The 13,007-nt window shown below is 44.8% G+C and overlaps 1 protein-coding gene across 1 annotated transcript in view; it reads right to left on the bottom strand.

Moving 5' to 3' along the window:
• LOC137368706 (solute carrier family 28 member 3-like) overlaps nucleotides 1-13,007 on the bottom strand; it is a 266,723-nt gene that overhangs the window by 40,446 nt on the left and 213,270 nt on the right. The window lies entirely within an intron of this gene.

Raw genomic sequence — 13,007 nt, 5'->3', positions numbered from 1 at the left:
CCTTACAGCAATAATGTAGTACAATTGCACATTACAGCCCAAGTCTGAATAATATAATTTAAACTTGACATGAACATTTTTGTAGAACTGAACAAAATCGCCACTGAATGATATTGACCTGCACAATATATGGGTTTCTAATTCACTCACATAAAAGGACAAGCAGATGCTGCAATAACTCATGAGACATTCAGCTGTTTAGAAAACTGTACGGAGAATTTTTAAAAGTCCTAAATTTGCTTTGCAAACAGCTATGTAAATTGTGTCAGAGATTATGTCAGAAATAGTCCTTTTGTGAGAAACTATAGGTGGTAATAGGATTAGTTTTGTAGTCTCGTCACAATGTTGGTAGGACAGGTGCTCCTGGAGCATATCATGTGTGAGTAGCACACATATCTGGCCACTCCAAGTTCATGGGGTTAGATCTTATAAACAGTAATAATGTGTTTTGCTGCATAGGCCTAGGAACGGAGTATAGTAATGGGAGGGGGTAGAAGGGTAGGGCATACTGGAAAAACTTTTAAGCTCCGCTAGAAAAACTAAAAGGAATGCAGCCTCTTACAAACACACAGAAGGGGAAAGTTGAAAATATAATTTTAAATATTTGTCAGCTTTTCTAAAGCTGGCACGGGGAAGAAACAAAAAAAGTAGCAAAAAAAAAACATGTGAAGGTAAACAATGTTGATGCATGAAACAGCCTTGGGCAAATGGTAAAAGCACTTTACTTCATTTGATGCCTGGGGAAGTGGATGCACTACTGCGTGAGGTGGATTTGTCCTGTATTTTTCTCCAGGGCACTTTCCCCACAAGATGGCAGTGGATCATGCCTGGTAGGAGGTAGTGTTCAAGCTCAACACTATGACAGTATCTGCAACACCAATCTATTAAGGTAAATTTTATGAATTGCCATTTGTGGCATAAGGGGAGTGCATATTGGGGAAATCATGTAGGGTTGCCTGACCACCCTGGCCAAAAGGGTTCATGATGCTGCCTGGTATGATAAAATATAATGTCAGGCAAGCCAAGAATGAGTAAAATTAATTTTGCCACATGAACATTGATTTTAAACTGTTGTTGGTGAAGAAAAAACTTGCTTTAAAAACAATTCGAGACTTTGATAGGACAGAGACATTAGCATATCAACAAACAGTACTTCAAAGGACAAAGGGGCTATTTCCTGCTCCAATTTAATCCACAATGGACTTTTGATTACCAGACATTGAAGCATTCCAGGTTAACTACTAAGATGGCCGAATACACAAACAGACATGGTCAGACCAGTTTACTCACATGACTGGCTGACTGTTGGAGTTTTTTGAATTTGAACTGGCCACAGGGTTAAAACTCAGGAAGCTCTTTTCTCCTGGACTGGAAAAGACCTCTCTCCTGTCTGCTCTTATCTTGCTCTCACCAGTTTCGGAAACCATTGAAGACACATGAACCCCAAAAAAGAAAAGTCTCCCACAGTGAACAAGGTTTAAGAAGAATACTGGGCCCCAATGAAAAGCAAGACCACCTACAATCAAGGACCCTGCAGTGAGCTTGAAGCACAGTAAAAAAAAACCCTCTTCAGAGATTGCCTCAAACTCTCCATTTTATTTTTCTTCTCTTTTCTGTCTGTATTTGCATGTGTGTATCGTGTATGCATGCTAGCGTGGGACATGGCGTGTATCCGTAGGCGTTAACTGAATTAGAATTTAAGTAAGTTTAATAAATTTCACTTTTCTTCTTTAAACCTAAGAAAACCTGGTGTGCTCATTTTTTTGCCTTATAATTGGAAAGTGGTGAACAAGGATTCACCAAAGGGGAAGCTCAAAACACAATGTGTTTAAAAATCAAACCCTGTTACAATAAGACCAGGTGAAGACAGTAAAAGACTCCTGCACACCTTTCTCACCTGGTCGTAACAATAAATATGATGGAAGATTTTAAAAATTGGGTATTTTTAAGAACACAATATGAGAGAAGTGCTTTACATTATGAAAGAATGGAACAGAGTAAATAGAAGCAGATTGTTTGCAGTATTTACGGATCAAGAACAAAAAGCGGTAGATATAAGACTAAATGTAATAGATTTAGAACAGAGAGTAGGAGAAACCTGTTCACACAGAACTATGAAGCTATGGAATTCACTTTCAGGAAACTATGGGCTGAATTTTAACAGCCCTTTGGAGACAGGCTGGGCAGTAGGAGGGCTGGCAATATGGCGGGGGAAGGCATTGGGAGGGGGGCTCCTGCCATGCAAAGCTCTCCACCACGAGTACTAACATAAAATATTCCCTTAGGTCATCAATTAATTGCCCAATTAAGGGCTACCTTCTGCCCCCGCTGGCATTTTTACGGGTGTCAGGAGAGGCCACCGTCATATAGGGAGACCGGCAGGTCTCCCAGCAGATTTCCAGGGGAACCCTCGTTAATGGGAGTGCCATGGCCCACGGAGAGGCCCCGAGCAGCAATGGCCAACCCCACACCCAAGGCACTGCCGCCATAATAACACCCTGCCCCCCAACTAGTCGCCAGGCCCTGACTTCCCCAAAAAAGCTCAGCCGTCTTCAAAGACACCTGGGCATTGATGCGCCCTCTCCTTCAGGATGCAGCCTCCGCAGTGGTAACTGCTAGCAGTGGGGCTGCCAAGGATGCTGAGCTGTCGGCATTCTAATTGGGCCGGTAGCTCTGGGGAGGGTGGGCCACAGTCCTCAATTGGACGGTGGCTCCGGCTGCGGCCTGCTAACTGACCACTGCCAGCAAAATGCCAACCCAGGGGCCCACTGTCCGCCAGAGTGGGGTCAGCTCCCCCTTTCAGCCTGGGTGGCGGGACTTGACTCTTCCCAACAAAAATCAGCCCTATGTCAACAATCAAGATTAGATTGGATAGGTGGATGAAGGTCGAAGGAATATGAGAACAGGGTAGGTAAATGTAATTAGAGCTATTTCCCTGCAAGACAGGTAAACTCCAACAGGAACCTGCTGAGCCGAATGGACTAATTCCATATGGTAACTGCTTCTTACTTCTATGTATACTTGCTGCTGTCATGCAAAGCTCTCTACCATGAGTATTAATTCATAAAATATGTCATCAAACTATTTGGAATGACTCCTTCTCTGCAGAATGACTCTTTGACGCAACCTTTTATACTAGGCAGTCAATTCAATTCTAAAAAGCATAAGCCTACATCTCAGGAACGATTCAGAACCTAGTTTCGGAATGCTGAATGCAGCTTTGGATTCTGTAAAAGCAATTTTGTTTGGATTTTCCACAGCACTAAGTCAGCAGTTACCAACTTTGCTGGGAAGATATTTTTGCAAGCTGGTGCATGAAACCCTGTTTCACTGATCTGTACAAAAGAAATCTTGAGTGGCTCAGCCAGCCTCTTCCAAAAACTTAGCTAGCTCTGCCTTCCACAGCTTTTATTGGAAATGTGGGCTGACAAAAAAAACTTCAATTTATGTATTTTGTTTATTCATTCATTCATGGGATGTGGGTGTCGCTGGCTAGGCCAGCCATTTATTGCCCATCCCTAATTGCCCTTGAGAAGGTGGTGGTGAGCTGACTTCTTGAACTGCTGCAGTCCATGTGAGGTAGGTACACCCACAGTGCTGTTAGGAAGGGAGTTCAAAGATTTTGACCCAGCAACAGTGAAGGAACGGCGATATAGTTTCAAGTAAGGGAACTCCTCTTTGTTGATGATACTGCATTAACATCCCACACAGAAGAGTGTCTGCAGAGACTCATCAACAAGATTGCGGCTGCCTGCAACGAATTTGGCCTAACCATCAGCCTCAAGAAAACGAACATCATGGAACAGGACGTCAGAAATGCTCCATCCATCAATATCGGTGACCATGCTCTGGAAGTGGTTCAAGAGTTCACCTGACTAGGCTCAACTATCACCAGTAACCTGTCACTCGATGCAGAAAACAACAAGTGCATTGGAAAGGCATCCGCTGCTATGTCCAGACTGGCCAAGAGAGTGTGGGAAAATGGCGCACTGACACAGAACACAAAAGTCCGAGTGTATCAAGCCTGTGTCCTCAGTACCTTGCTCTACGGCAGCGAGGCCTGGACAATGTATGACAGCCAAGAGCGACATCTCAAATCATTCCATCTTCGCTGCCTCCGGAGAATCCTTGGCATCAGGTGGCAGGAACGTATCTTCAACGCAGAAGTCCTCGAGGCGGCCAACAACACCAGCATATACACCATACTGAGCCAGCGGCGCTTGAGGTGGCTTGGCCATGTGAGCTGCATGGAAGATGGCAGGATCCCCAAGGACACATTTTACAGCGAGCTCGTCACTGGTATCAGACCCACCGGCCGTCCATGTCTCCGCTTTAAAGACGTCTGCAAACGCGACATGAAGCCCTGTGACATTGATGACAAGTCGTGGGAGTCAGTTGCCAGTGATCGCCAGAGCTGGCGGACAGCCCTAAAGGCAGGGCTAAAGAGTGGCGAGTCGAAGAGACTTAGCTGTTGGCAGGAAAGAAGACAGAAGCGCAAGGAGAGAGCCAACTGTGTAACAGCCCCGGCAACCAATTTTATCTGCAGCACCTATGGAAGAGTCTGTCACTCTAGAATTGGCCTTCATAGCTACTCCAGGAACCGTTTCACAAACCACTGACCACCTCCAGGCACTCACCCATTGTCTCTTGAGACAAGGAGGCCAAAGAAGAAGAAGAAAAGGATGGTGTGTGACTTGGAGGGAAACTTGCAGGTGGTGGTGTTATCATGCATTTGCTGCCCTTGTCCTTCTAGTTGGTGGAGGTTGCGGGTTAGGAGGTGCTGTTTAAGGAGCCTTGGTGCGTTGCTGCAGTGCATCTTGGTGATGGTACACAATGCTGCCACTGTGCATCGGTGGTAGAGGCAGTGAATGTTGAAGGTTATGTATGGGGTGCCAATCAAGAGGGCTGCTTTGTCTTGGATGGTGTCGAGCTTCTTGAGTGTTGTAGGAGCTGCACCCATCCAGGCAAGTGGAGAGTATTCCATCACACTCCTGACTTGTGCCTTGTAGATGGTGGATAATCTTTGGGGAGTCAAGAAGTGAGTTACTCGCCGCAGGATTCCAAGCCTCTGACCTGCTCTTGTAGCCAAAGTAATTATATGGCTGCTCCAGTTCAGTTTCTGGTCAATCGTAACCCCTAGGATTTTGATAGTGGGGGATTCAGCGATCATAATGCTATTGAATGTGAAGGGGAGATGGTAATTGCCTGGCACTTGTGTGGCGCGAATGTTACTTGCCACTTATCACCCAAGCCTTGATATTGTCCAGGTCTTGCTGCATTTCTACACGAACTGCTTCAGTTTCTGAGGAGTCGCAACTGGTGCTGAACATTGTGCAATCATCAACAAACATCTCCACTTCTGACCTTATGATTGAAGGGAGGTCATTGATGAAGCAGCTGAAGATGGTTGTGCCTAGGACACTACCTTGAGGAACTCCTGCAGTGATGTCCTGGTGCTGAAATGATTGACCTCCAACAACCACAACGATCTTCCTTTGCGCTAGGTATGACTCCAACTAGCAAAGTGTTTTCCCCCTGATACCCATTGACTTCAGTTTTGGTGGGTTCCTTGATGCCTTGATATCAAGGGCAGTCACTCTCACCTCACCTCTTGAGTTCAGCTATTTGGTCCATGTTTGAACCAAGGCTGTAATGAGGTCAGGAGCTGAGTGGCCCTGGCGGAACCCAAACTGAGCGTCACTGAGCAGGTTATTGCTAAGCAAGTGCCACTTGATAGCACTGTCGATGACACCTTCCATCACTTTACTTATGCTTGAGAGTAGACTGATGGGGCAGGAATTGGCCGGGTTGGACGTGTCCTGCTTTTTCTGTACAGGACATACCTGGGCAATTTTCCACATTGCCAGGTGCATGCCAGTGTTGTAGCTGTACTGGAACAGCTTGGCTAGGGGCGCGGCAAGTTCTGGAGCGCAGGTCTTCAGTACTATTGCCGGAATATTGTCAGGGCCCATGGCCTTTGCAGTATCCAGTGCCTTAAGTCATTTCTTGATATCACGCCGAGTGAATTGAATTGGCTGAAGTCTGGCATCTATGATGCTGGGGACTTCAGGAGGAGGCCAAGACGGATCATCAACTTGGCACTTCTGGCTGAAGATTGTTGAAAATGCTTCAGCCTTATCTTTCGCACTGATATGCTGGTCTCCCTCATCATTGAGGATGGGGATATTTGTGGAACCACCTCCTCCAGTTAGTTTTTTAATTGTCCACCACCATTCACCGCTGGATGTGGCAGGACTGTAGAGGTTACATCTGATCCGTTGGTTATAGGACCGCTTAGCTCTGTCCATAGCATGATGCTTACGCAGTTTGGCATGCAAGTAGTCCTGTGTTGTAGCTTCACCAGGTTAACACCTCATTTTGAGTTATGCCTGGTGCTGCTCCTGGCATGCCGACCTGCACTCTTCATTGAACCAGGGTTGGTCTCCTGGCTTGATGGTAACTTTTCATCGTCTCAAGACATCCCAAAGCACTTTACAGTCAATTAAGTACTTTTGAAATGTAGTCATTGTTGTAATGTTGGGAAATGTGACAGCCAATTTGCACACATTAAAGCCTCACAAACAGCAATGAGATTTATAACCGGATAATCTGTTTTAGTGATGTTGGTTGAGGTATCAACATAATCAGGACATAGGGAAGCCTGCCCTGCTCTTTGAATGATGTCATGGGATCTTTTATGTTCATTTTAAAGGGCAGAACCATACATGATAAAACTGACAACAGTATTTACAAATTTGAAATAAAATAAGGCATAAGAAATAGATAACAATTACAAATAGAATAACATTCCTTTAAGAACAATGTACAGTGAACAACTGTAATTTTTCTTTTCAAGTGCCTCTTATCATCCCGAAAATTCTTCATGCTGCAATAATCAAAAATTCACAGAACAAACAGAATTGGCGAAACATTTTTTTCTTTCACACTGGTGTGCCGTCCTTCCAAACAATGTTCTCAGGTAAATTTTCAGGCAATTTTCCAGAACAGCTAAATCAATGTTCTTCATAATTGTTATATTTTGATATTAGAAGTGTGAATTGAGCTTAATCAAATCAAGATAAATGTCTATTGAGGTTCAGAACAAAATGAATAATTTATCTGATTACAAATATTATCACAAATCCTTCCAAGAACAGTTTGAACTTCACTTTCTCTCTTCAGGAATGCATGTAGCAGGGTTTTGGCTTTATACAGCCTTGTAAAATGTCACGAAGCTCAAAGGAAACCACTTTCATTGATCATTACAGTCAGATCTTTAAACAGGCATTAAAACCTTCATTGACATCTACACCAGATCAAACTCCCGTGTAGGGCGCCACCAGCAACACTTGAATTTCTTCCGAAACCAAAATGGCATTGGACATATTTCAGGTGTCCATGGTGCAGGACATAGCCCCACAAAAAAATGGGAGAAACATGTCCAATTAACAACCTCCTACCCCTTTCCACTACTGCGTCTCCTTCCACTCCCCACCCACAATTGAGTCTCATTCTCAAAAGAGAAGTAAGGGAAAACTGTCCACAGTTATCATCTTAATGTCTTCACCAGTAATTTGTAAGAAACAGTCTTGCAGTACTTTTCCCAGATACATCAGATCCTCTCTGGTCACGGGAGAGGTGCCAGAGGACTGGAGGACAGCGAATGTGGTACCATTATTCAAGACGGGTAGCAGGGATAGATTAGGTAATTAAAAGCCGGTGAGTCTAACATCATGGTAAGGAAACTATTAGAAAAAATTCTGAGGGACAGAATTAATCTCCACTTGGAGAGGCAGGGAATAATCAGGGATAGTCAGCACGGCTTTGTCAGGGAGAGATCATGTCTAACTAACTTGATTGAATTTTGCGAGGAGGTGACTAAATGTGTAGATGACGGTAAAGCAGTTGATGTAGTCTACATGGACTTCAGTAAGGTTTTTGATAAGGTCCCGCATGGGAGATTGGTTAAAAAGGTAAGAGCCCATGGGATCCAGGGCAATTTGACAAATTGGATCCAAAATTGGCTTAGTGGCAGGAAACAGAGGGTAATGGTTGAGAGTTGTTTTTGCGAGTCGAAGCCTGTGACCAGTGGTGTATCACAGGGATCGGTCCCGGGACCCTTGCTGTTTGTAGTGTACAATAATGATTTAGACGTGAGTATAGGAGTTATGATAAGTAAGTTGGCAGATGACACGAAAATTGGTGGTGTCGTAAATAGTGAGGAGGAAAGCCTTAGATTACAGGACGATATAGATGGGCTGGTAAGATGGGCGGAGCAGTGGCAAATGGAATTTAATCCTGAGAAATGTGAGGTGATGCATTTTGGGAGGACTAACAAGGCAAGGGAATTTACAATGGATGGTAGGACCCTAGGAAGTACAGAGGGTCAGAGGGACCTTGGTGTACTTGTCCATAGATCACTGAAGGCAGCAGCACAGGTAGATAAGGTGGTTAGGAAGGCATCTGGGATACTTGCCTTTATTAGCCGAGGCACAGACTATAAGAGCAGAGAGGTTATGATGGAGCTGTAAAAAATGCTAGTTAGGCCACAGCTGGAGTACTGTGTACAGTTCTGGGCACCACACTACAGGAAGGATGTGATTGCACTCGAGAGGGTGCAGAGGAGATTCACCAGGATGCTGCCTGGGCTGGAACATTTCAGCTATGCAGGGAGACTGAAAAGGCTAGGGTTGTTTTCCTTAGAACAGAGAAGGATGACGGGGGACATGATTGAGGTATACAAAATTATGAGGGGCATTGATAGGTTAGATAGGAAGAGACTTTTTCCCTTAGCGGAGGGGTCAATAAGCAGGGGGCATAGATTTAAGGTAAGGGGCAGGAGGTTTAGAGGGGATTTGAGGAAATAGTTTTTCACTCAGAGGGTGGTTGGAATCTGGAATACACTGACTGAAGGGGTGGTAGAGGCAGGAACCCTCACAACGTTTAAGAAGTATTTAGATGAGCACTTGAAATGCCATAGCATACAAGGCTACGGGCCAAATGCTGGAAAATGGGACTAGAGTAGTTAGGTGCTTGATGGCCGGCATAGACATGATGGGCCAAAGGGCCTGTTTCTGTGCTGTATAACTCTGTGACTCATCTGGGCCTGGGAATTTATCCACTTTTAAGCCCACTAAAACTGGTAATACTTCCTCCCTTTCAATGCTAATTTGTTCAAGTATATCACAGTCCCCCTCCCTGATCTCTACACCTCCATTGTCCTTCTCCATAGTGAAAAGTAATCATTTAAAACCTCACCTATGTCCTCCGGCTCCACACACAGATTGCCACTTTGGTCCCTAATGAGCCCTACTCTCTCCCTGATTATCCTCTTGCCCTTAATATACTTATAAAACGCCTGTGCCAACATTGGGAGACTGTCCCACAGACTAGTCAGACAACAGCCTGGCATAATCATACTCACAGAATCATTCCTTTCAGACAATGCCCGAGACTCCTCCCTCACCATTCCTCGTTACGTTCTGTCTCACTGGCAGGACAGCCCTGTCAGGATATGCAGCACAGTGGTATATAGTTGAGAAGCCTTAACATTGATGCCAGATACCATGAAGTCTCACAGCATCAGGTTAAAGATGGACAAGGAAGCCGCTTACTGATTGGAGGGAAATGATGGTGTAGTGGTAATGTTACTGAACTAGTAATCTAGAGACTCAGGCTAATGCTTTAGGGACATTGTTTCAAATCCCACCATGGTAGCTGGTGGAATTTAAATTCACGTAATTAATAAAAATTTGGAATTGAAAGCTAATCTCAGTAATCGTATCCTGAAACTGTCATCAATTGTTGTAAAACCCATCTGGTTCAGTCATGTCCTTTAGGGAATGAAATATGCCATCCTTACCTGGTCTGGCCTACATGTGACTCCAAATCCACAGCAATGTGGTTGACTCTTAACTAGCTCTGAAATGGCCTAGCAAGCCACTAATTGTCAAGGGCAATTAGGGATGGGCAACAAATTCTGGCCTTGCCAGTGATGCCCATATCCCATAAAAAATTTTAAAAAACAAAAAAAACACCTACTGCCCTGTCTCAGCTGATGATTCAGTACTCCTCCATTTTGACCACCAATTGGAAGAAGCACCGAGGGATGGAAGGGTACAGAATGTACTCTGGGTTTGGGACTTTAATGTCCATCACAACGAATGGTTTGGTAGCACCATTACTGACCAAGCAGGCCAAGTCCTGAAGGACATAGCTGCTAAATTGGGCCTGCAGCAGGTGGTAAGAAAACTAACACAAGGGAAAAACTTACTTGACCTTGTCCTCCCCAACCTACCTGTCACAGATGCACTTATCCATGACAGTATTGGCAGGAGTCCTTGTGGAGACCAAGTCCTGTCTTCACACTGAGGACACTCTCCTTTGTGCAGTGTATCACCACCACCATGTCAAATGGGATAAATTTTTAGAAAACATCTTGCAACTCAAAACTGGGCATTCATGAGGCGCTATGGGCCATCTGCTGCAGCATATTATATTCTGCCAAATCTGTAATCTCATGGTCATGTATATCCTTCACTCTACCATTACCACCAAATCAGGAGACTAACTCTGGTTCAATGAGAAGCATAGGATAACATGCCAAAAGCAGCACCAGGCATACCTAAAAATAAGGTGCCAACCTGGTGAAGCTATAACAAAGGACTACATGCATGCTAAACAGTGAAAGCAGCATATAAAAAACAGAGCTAGGAGATCCCACAACTAGTGGATTAGACCAAAGCTCTGCAGTCCCGCCACATTCAGTTGTCAGACAATTAAACAACGAGCTGAAGGAGAAATCTCCATGAACACCTCCATTCTCAACAATGGCGGAATTCAGCATGAGTGCAAAAAACAAGGCTGAAGTGGTTACAACTATCTTCAGCCAGAAGTACCAGGTGGATGATCCATTTTCGTCTCCACCATCACAGATGCCAGACTTCAGCCAATTTGATTCGCTCCACCTGATAGCAAGAAACTGCTGAGTGTGCTGGATACAGCAAAGCCTGTGGGTTACAACAACATCCGGCTGTGGTGCTGAAGACTTGTGCTCCAGAACTAGTTGTGCTTCCAGCCAGGCTGTTGCAGTGCAGCTATTACATTGGCATCTCCCAGACAAAGTGGAAGATTGCCGAGGTATGTCCTGTCCACAAAAAGCAGAAGAAATTCAATACGACCAATTACTGCTCCATTAGTCTAGTCTTGATCATCAGTAACGTAATGGAAGGTGTCATCGAAAGTGCTATCAAGTGGCACTTACTCACTAATAACGTGAGTAAAAATGAAAGAATAGTCAGGATGAATGCGTGGCTTGAGAGATGGTGCAGGAAGGAGGGGTTCAGATTTTTGGGACATTGGGACCGGTTCTGGGGGAGGTGGGACTATTACAAATTGGACGGTCTACACCTGGGCCGGACTGGAACCAATGTCCTTGGAGGTGCTTTTGCTAAAGCTGTTGGGGAGGGTTTAAACTAATGTGGCAGGGGGATGGGAACCAATTGAGGTCAGTTGACAGTAAGGAGGTAGTAACAAAAGCCTGTAAGGAACTAGATAATGAAGTCAGTGTGACTAAGGGGAAGAGCAGGCAGGGAGCAGATGATGAATATAAAGGGACTGGTGGTCTGAGGTGCATTTGTTTTAATGCAAGAAGTGTAGTAGGTAAGGCAGATGAACTTAGGGCTTGGATTAGTACCTGGGAGTATGATGTTATTGCTATTACTGAGACTTGGTTGAGGGAAGGGCATGATTGGCAACTAAATATCCCAGGATATCGATGCTTCAGGCGGGATAGAGAGGGAGGTAAAAGGGGTGGAGGAGTTGCATTACTGGTCAAAGAGGATATCACAGCTGTGCTGAAGGAGGGCACTATGGAGGACTCGAGCAGTGAGGCAATATGGACAGAACTCAGAAATAGGAAGGGTGCGGTAACAATGTTGGGGCTGTACTACAGGCCTCCCAACAGCGAGCGTGAGATAGAGGTACAAATATGTAAACAGATTATGGAAAGATGTAGGAGCAACAGGGTGGTGGTGATAGGAGATTTTAATTTTCCCAACATTGACTGGGATTCGCTTAGTGTTAGAGGTCCAGATGGAGCAGAATTTGTAAGGAGCATCCAGGAGGGTTTTCTAGAGCAGTATGTAAATAGTCCAACTCGGGAAGGGGCCATACTGGACCTGGTGTTGGGGAATGAGCCCGGCCAGGTTGTTGAAGTTTCAGTAGGGGACTACTTTGGGAATAGTGATCACAATTCCGTAAGCTTTAAAATACTCATGGACAAAGACGAGAGTGGTCCTAAAGGAAGAGTGCTAAATTGGGGGAAGGCCAACTATACCAAAATTCGGCAGGAGCTGGGAAATGTAGATTGGGAGCAGCTGTTTGAAGGTAAATCCACATGTGATATGTGGGAGGCTTTTAAAGAGAGGTTGATTAGCGTGCAGGAGAGACATGTTCCTGTGAAAATGAGGGATAGAAATGGCAAGATTAGGGAACCATGGATGACAGGTGAAATTGTGAGACTAGCTAAGAGGAAAAAGGAAGCATACATAAGGTCTAGGCGGCTGATGAAAGACGAAGCTTTGAAAGAATATCGGGAATGTAGGACCAATCTGAAACGAGGAATTAAGAGGGCTAAAAGGGGTCATGAAATATCTTTAGCAAACAGGGTTAAGGTAAATCCCAAAGCCTTTTATTCATATATAAGGAGAAAGAGGGTAACTAGAGAAAGGATTGGCCCACTAAAGGACAAAGGAGGAATGTTATGCTTGGACTCAGAGAAAATGGGTGAGATTCTAAACGAGTACTTTGCATCGGTATTCACCGAGGAGAGGGACATGACGGATGTTGAGGTTAGGAACAGATGTTTGATTACTCTAGGTCAAGTCGGCATAAGGAGGGAGGAAGTGTTGGGTATTCTAAAGGGCATTAAGGTGGACAAGTCCCCAGGTCCGGATAGGATCTATCCCAGGTTACTGAGGGAAGCGAGAGAGGAAATAGCTGGGGCC

This window comes from Heterodontus francisci, chromosome 4 (genome assembly GCF_036365525.1).
Source record: "Heterodontus francisci isolate sHetFra1 chromosome 4, sHetFra1.hap1, whole genome shotgun sequence".
In the NCBI taxonomy this organism is placed as follows: Eukaryota; Metazoa; Chordata; class Chondrichthyes; order Heterodontiformes; family Heterodontidae; genus Heterodontus; species Heterodontus francisci.
Note: the sequence above shows the minus strand (reverse complement) of the source record. Positions and strands in the feature narration are given on the sequence as shown.